We start from the raw sequence: 7,985 nt of genomic DNA, 5'->3' as shown, positions 1-7,985 counted from the left end.
TTCTTTTTTCTTTTTTTCGAATTTATTATATATGGTACAAGTGTCGCTTGAAATTAATGTTGCGACGCTCTTAGGTTAAGATGAACGACCTCGCGTCTCGAAAGATTAATTGCTTGCTAATGCGTTTTATTATTAAGAGAATATTATTTTTCTGCGAGTTTTTGATTAAAATTTTAATTCAATTGAAACGATGTACGAATTGATAATTACCAATGTAGGAAGAGTATAATAAATTATTTCATTGAATACGAATAACGAATTTGTTGCCGTTCGACCATGCATATCTTGCTACAACAAATAATTCAAAATTTCATGATACAAAAAATCGTATTACAAGTGTTTAATATAAATAATTTTATTCGATCAATCTCATCTTCTCTAGCAAAATGTGCGCAACGATGTGCAGGCTCGAAATATCGATATTGGAGGAATAAAGCAAACGTCTCTTTCTTCGTTTCTTCGTAGTATTTTAATTTCGCATAAAAATCCATCCATAGTTGTTATTATCACGAGAAGGAAAAAGTGAGAAGGAGGGAAGAGAAGAAAGTTGCGATATCTACGCGAGTAGAGAATTAACCAGAAGGTTAAAGGGTTAAAAAGATAAGTGGAGGGGGGAGTAACCTTCTTTCGATGGAAAGATGAGATAAAGAGGATCGCGAGACGGATAAAGATGAAGGAGATTAATCGCCTCGGATGGCTTTGCAATCGGCAGCTATCGAACGCGCGAGGTTACCCTTCTGTCTTGAATAAATATGAACGATTTAACACGCCCCTCCCTCCCCTTCTATCTATCGTTCAACCATCTGGCCAATGATTACGATTATCGATAATCGTTTCGAAAGCAGAAACCCGTTTCGTTACATTATGAAAGTACGAGTCAACAATATTTAATACCTTGTAGTCAATAATCCACGTTGCTCCTTCATCAATAATTGCTCAATCAATGTTTTACCAATGTTGGTGGCCGCCATTGTACGATATTTATCATTCTCGCGGGAAAATGGCCGCTTCGAACGATTTAGAATAATTATTTATTATAATCAGTCAGATTCTTCGAGTTTCGAATATAAGAATAATATAATTTTTTACAAAGTTATTTACGTTTAAATAATATAAATTGAAACACATTTCATTTCATTCGTATCCACGAATTCGCTCATTTCTGAAAAGTCAACCGTTCAACAAGATAACGCTGCTCGTTATTTCTACTTTATCTTGTAACGTGTAAAATGTACATTGCGCGGCAAAGATAATCTCTCCACAGCGTGAGAAGATTTATAAATCGTTTTATCGAAACTTAAAAGGAAAAGCCTCCTCGAAACATGAAAACGGGGCGGCCGCCAGCCAACCAACCAAGAGCCAACCATTTCCATCCTCTCTCTCTCTCTCTCTCTCTTTCTCATCTTTCGAAAACGATTTTGCATTATAATTACACATTCTACCGAACGAACAATCTCTCGTGAATAATTTTTAATCCCGTTACCGCAATCTGGCCGGCTACACAGTTGTAATGCAAAAACCTGTTCAAAGGCAGCGTCGGTGGATTAATAAGCACCGTCGACTAGCGGGACAATCATTCACGATGAGCCGAACAAAACGAGACCAGAAGATCGTGGTGAACATGATCCTCGAACACCGTCGTTTCGACCGCAAGGTCGAACTCACAAATTGAACCGTTTTTTCTTCTTTCTCCCCTCCTCCCCTTGTACCCTCTCGAATCCCTTTTCTCCCTTCCTCCCGTCCTTTCGACCCGAGCACGAATTAAACGCGGGTAACACGCGTATTTCTCGCGAGATCGATTTACGAGCGGGAGAAGGGACGATATTAAAATGGCGGCGGCCGGATTTCCGAGGTCGTACATCGAGATAAAACGCGGGACAAGGCGGGATCGTTCTCGAGTTCGATAATTGAATGTTCCTCGCGGGACTCCCTGTCCCTGGATAAATCCGAATATATCTCTTCTTTTCAGCAGTGGGGACACCGTCGCGGATAAATCAGGCACACGCGTGTATTTGCAAGCGGCATAAGTGAGAATCGTGGTTTCGATGGGCGGGTATCGCGTTAATAAAAAGTATATTGGATAAGATCGATTAAACGTTGTTGAGGATTGATCAAGGATCTTTTGAAGGGGAGGATCGAGGTTTATGTGTCACGACGTAATGCGGGATCGAAGTTTTTGAGTTTTGTTAGCGTTTTACGAGAAAGCAAACGAAAAATGAAAATGTTGGAAAGATCGTTCGGTCGTCGAGAATTTTTTTCTTTTTTTTTGGGGGAGGGGGAGGGGGGAGAGGAAGGGATGATGAGAGAGACGTTGGTGGGACTTATCTCGATGGAATTTTTTTCTTTATCTGCGGGAAGAATGATATGTTGTTATTAGATTTAAAAAAAAAAAAAAAAATTCTTGCTTTTGGACTGGAATGGAATTTATACTTATGTTTGTTAATTAGCCGATAGGAGAAAAAGAGTCGAAATCAAACCTTGAAAACTTGTTTAAAACAGATCTCCTTTAAAATTGTATCATCTGTGGCGAAAAAATATTTTAATTGGTTCATTAATAACGAAAATAATTAGAATGGTCACGATAGGTGGTCCAGCACGATGGCTTTTTTTTTTTAAATTATTTTCAAACTTATTTCAAAATTACACACTATGTATAATATAAATTATGAGTTGCCAAATTTATTTCACATAATAAAGCTACGAAAAAAATGGATACAAATGTTATAATTATAAAGATTAATATTTCGACTCATCTCACAATGTTGCTCGTAAGATTTATAATTTATTAACCACCGTTTCAACAGTCAAGTAAATTGCGCGTGTACGCGTTTGTAAAGAGCGCAACACGTCTCAAGGCCGATGGATAATCCAAAGAAAGGCGATAATTGTGGGGTCGGAGTTGCACGGAGGTCCTTTCTCTTTCACCGGTTAACTTAAGCCTGAACAAACGTGCAAATTGTATTCAACTTTAATTTTTTCCTTTCCTTATGCATCGTTATACAACTCAACAATTTTTTAACTTATCTATCAAAATATATTCGTTTCTTGATATCTATGATTTAACAGCCAATTAATACCAAACCTTTTAATAACTTTTGATCGACATTTCTTCGCAAAGAATATAACAATAATCAACAATATGCGACAAAGTGTAATTTTCCTTAGAAATAATATAATTTTGATAATCTTATCAAAATATTTTTAATCAAGCCCTCGACGAAATCTTAATAAATCACCATTTTTCTTTTTTTAATACGTTTCCTATTACAAAATGTAATATTCTTACTTTTGTTTATTTATACGATCAGATTGCTTCAGGCAAAATAATACCGGTATCCGATGATCGTCCGTGCATTTACTTACCGAGCCATGATCGATCTACGAATCGGCGCGACAATGCTTGTTGGCCGTAATGAATCTTGGTTGTCGCATAATGAGAGCATAAATTATGCGCTCTCGTACGAGTATGTCTCTTTCTCTCTGTTCCTCCCCCAACGAGGTCCAGCAGCCCGGTCCTCAGCAATAAATTCTATGCCATACAGATATATACATACTTCTCCTATGCCTCTCTCTTTCCTCCCCACCTCATTTCGTTCGTTCTTTGTTCCCTTTGTCTCTCTCTCTCTCTCTCTCTCTCTCTGCCTCGTTTCACCTACCTTTCCCTCTCAGTTTTTCCGTACACATTTACCCGATCCGCGCTTCCTGTTCTTTTTATCTTATCTTATTTGTTAATGATACGAGTTGTTGAAAACTTTCTTAACTTTAATTAATCAGATAGGTAAAATATAAACGAGCAAGTTGTTTTATTATTAATCATCTCTCTTGAATCTTCTCTTCTTTTTTTTAAAGTTTAATACGTAGCACGCGAGCAAAAATTGGTAATATTTTAACAAGGATATTTATTTCGTTGGATGGTAATTTCGTTTGTTCGCAATTTTATTCGTTTTTCTTTGCCATATATTTAATTTCGTAACTATCTTTTTCCATTTTGTCTTTGTCCCTTAAACATCGTTTTTTTATTACCGCTTTTTCTTTTACCCGTCTTTCGTGGTGGTCCCATAATTCACCTCTCACTTTTTCTCGTTATTAATTTTCACCACTCTTATCGCTCTTTTCTTACCTCTTGTATCGATATTTCGCCTTTGACATTCGATTTCTCCTCTCTCGTTCGCCTCTTCCGAAAAATCCTTCTCTTATTTTCGACACCTTCCCTACATATATTTGATTCTTTCGTTGCTTAATACATTCTCGAACGAGTATTTTCCTCTAAAAGAATTTCCTCGCAACAAGTTTCCATAATTCTTTCCCTCGTCTCTAATTAATTATTCAACTTGAACCAAAAAACGTTTACTCTCATAAGACACACTCTTTTGTCTTACCTTCTTCCCATCTCAATTGTATCCATATTTCTTTATTAATCCTTTTTCTTTAGCCACATTTTTCTTCCATTCCCTTCTGCAACAACAAATTTATCCTCCCTCCAAAAATTCTCTTATCCTGACCCACCCTTCGATTCTTTTCCTCCTCGACAAATCCTGATCCAAAATCTCACAAAATCCGCCCTCATCTCAATTATTTTTTTTAAAAACCAACTATTCTCCCCTATCTATCCGCTCCTTTTCGAATACCTTTTCCTCGTTTTCCCTCTCGCCTCCCTATCTTCCCGAGCATCTCATTGTTCGTCCACGCTCCTCTCGTTTAGTACGTCTCCGCCGTGAAGGTGTATCGGCGCGTGTTCGGCCGCGCTCGACCGGGCTCGTCGCTCGTATATACTTACCTGGCAATTAGTTTTGCGGAGAATGTTGTTGTCCTTGGTCGTACGGACACACGCGCGATCCGCTCGTTTGCGGGGGTGTCTCCGTGCACACGGCAGTCTCTATATCGGCGGGGAACAACGCCGTGGACGGCTCCTACTCGCGCGGCCCCCCTTCGAGGAGGCGCAAAAGCGGGGCCCGCAGGTGCACCTATGCTCGGCTCCACGGTTATACGTGGCTGGAATTTTCGCCGATTCGTATCCGTTACTCGACACTACTCGCCTCTGTCCACGGCTCTGTCCCATTATCGGCTATATATACGGTTCGCTTTTCAACCGTTCCGTTTCTAATAGTGGAGGAGCAGTCGATCCGGAAGGAAGAATTTCGTATTGCGATTCAGTTAAGTTTGGGTTTATATGTTTTAGTTTTGTTAATGTCGATAGCGATTAAAGAAAGATTATTATTGATTTTCCTTTATATAATGAAATTTTATAAATTAATTTCTTCCTCGCTTGAAGTATAATTGTATGATAAATTCTATAATTTGTTTCTTGTTACTTATAATTATAATTCGTTTGAATTCTCTCGTTGGAGGAAGATTCAGTTTTTTGTAATAAAAAATTAATTTTTAATCGTAGACGCTTTAATGTATCAAGAGTATACATTATACCTCGAATGATATCTGTGCCTAATCATTTTTTAGTGTTCGCTCCTCGTATCGACTCGTTATCTCGAGGGAGCGTTAAAACAGGCACGATACCGATTTTTCCCGATCCGAAGCGAAACACATCCACGTTTAAATTACATCTGCTTAAGAGTGTCGGCCACGGGACCTCTCTCAGATCGCAAAACAATGGCGGGCTGATAAAATAACTGGAGGATTCATTTATTCCACGTAACTATACGTGCCTACACACTTGTAAAAATAACTGGTATTAGGATCAGTGATGCGCAATCATTGGCGATCTGTATTAATGTATTTCGATGTATTTACTCACATTTGAATTTGGAAGATAATTTTGAATTTGGAATTTTTTTGGAAGATTTTCGTGGTGATTTTTTTTTTTTTAATGATATATGCTAATGTAATATTTTAAAGTTCAAAGCTAAAACTAAATAATTTTTAAATATTTACTTTAATTTCGTTGAAGTTTTTGCATCTTTCATTATTTATTTAAATGAAATCACTTGATAATGATATTTTTAAATTGGAACTGATAGAATAAAGATATATTTGGAAATGTTTACGCAGCATGAGTTACGCATTATATCTTAATTCAATTAATTTTTTATATCAAAGATATATCGAACTATTAATTTAGAATGGTTCTGGACTTCATGATGAATGTTAATCGATGTTTGTAGTCTCTCAAATTAACTCGATCACCTTGGACAATTCTCAAATATACAAAATTATATTGAAACAAACTGCCACTTTAATAAACGAGCAATCTTTTTTTCTTTTTAGATATTATTCCCTTACCTTAATATTTAATAATCGAAACCTAATGAAATCGTAATTATACTTACACGTTAAATACAATTTCGAGAATTCTTCACCACTCATTTCCAAAAATAATTATTTACATTTCACCACCTTTACCTCTTAATCCAAACACTAGTAACAAGTTCAGAAAGAGGAAAAAAAGAAAAGAAAACGGAAAAACGAATCTTGAATCTCATCTCTCAACCGGCATTAAAAATGAATTTTGCGCACCACTGCGCCATCCACAGCCGCAAAAATCCTCCTCTATCTCTTTTCCTCCCACCGCACGTCTATTTCCTCTCTTCATCTCCGTACACCCTTGCTCCGATCGCTTTGCCCAGTTACTCACCTTTAACGCCGCGGTACACCTTTTCTGCCAGCGATTCGACCACGATAGATCGAAAGAAAGAAAGAAAGAAAGAAAGAAAGAAAGAGCCACGGCTCCTCTTCTTCGATCCGTTCACTCCTCTCTACCTGCCTTTTCTTCCTGCCTTTCTTCCTTCCTGAAGCAGACGGCCGCGATTTTTCCCCCTGGAATCGTGAAGAGTCGGCGGAGGTAACGGAGATACGCGGTACGAGGTGTTGTTGCAACAAGGTGTTAGATTAATTGTACGATTAAATCGTCGTAAATCTCGAAAAGGGACGCCCACTGCCCTCGTGCCCGCCCCCTTCGCTCCGCGCGCGGGGATGATCGAGGAAGAGGGACGAGGAAGATGGACGGGTGAAAGGGAGAGGGATGCAGGGAGAAGAGGAGCAGCTCGACGTTTCCAGAGCGATACGAATCTTTATGGCGGAGAGATTCTCGCCATACTAGCCGAGAGTTCCAACCCTTTTGCTCTTGCTCGCTCGTTGCAGCTCGCTTCTTAGCCCGGCTTCTCTTCCTCCTCGTTTGTTTGGCCGAGTTCGTTGTTCCGCGCCTCGATTCTGCGCTACGTGTAAATTGGAATGCTCGGCTTTTCAAGTGGATCAAACAGATTTCTTTCAACCTTTCGAATTAGATTATAGGATTAGACAGATTCGATTGCTTGTATTTCTTGTACGAGTTTTATTTATTTATCTATTTATTTCTTGAGACGTGTGAATGAAAATATGAAAATTATACGGACGATAGAAAGTTAAGTTGGATAAATTAATGTACTTTTATCGTGAATCGTTGAGAGAAAAAAAGGATAACGAATTATTATTTTAATTAACTAACTAGTTAACTATATAATTAATTAACTAATTATTTTAATTACAACTCGGCATTATATAGAAGTGAATTTAAAGAATTAGTTGTTGAATGTGTTGAGAATGCATTCGTTTCTATTAAGATGGAAAAGAATTTTACTTAATTAATCGGTGTTATTATGTCTGACTTCGAACGTTTGTATCTATTAGCATGTATTTAAGAATCATAGTTACTCGATATATATTATAGAATAAAACATTTGTTAATGTGTGTTTTAAAAATGTAATTATATATGTTTGCTGTTTAAAAATATGCTATAATATGCTTGGATAATATTTCTTAATTAAAATTACAATATCGGTAATTCTTTTTTCTATTTTAATGAAAATAGACTTTACTTTAATACATGGCAAAAAATTATTTAAAAAAAAAAAATCAGAATATTTTCTACTTACGATATAAATATAAACTTTTTAATTATCCTGATTACACGTCGTCGAATGTCAATCATATTTCATTACAAATGACGAACAACCTGTTTACATTTTTCCACTACTTTAAAATAAAATTTCCA

The sequence above is a fragment of the Apis florea genome, unplaced genomic scaffold (genome assembly GCF_048593485.1).
Source record: "Apis florea isolate Af1SG1 unplaced genomic scaffold, ASM4859348v1 contig_3772_pilon, whole genome shotgun sequence".
Taxonomy (NCBI): Eukaryota; Metazoa; Arthropoda; class Insecta; order Hymenoptera; family Apidae; genus Apis; species Apis florea.
Note: the sequence above shows the minus strand (reverse complement) of the source record.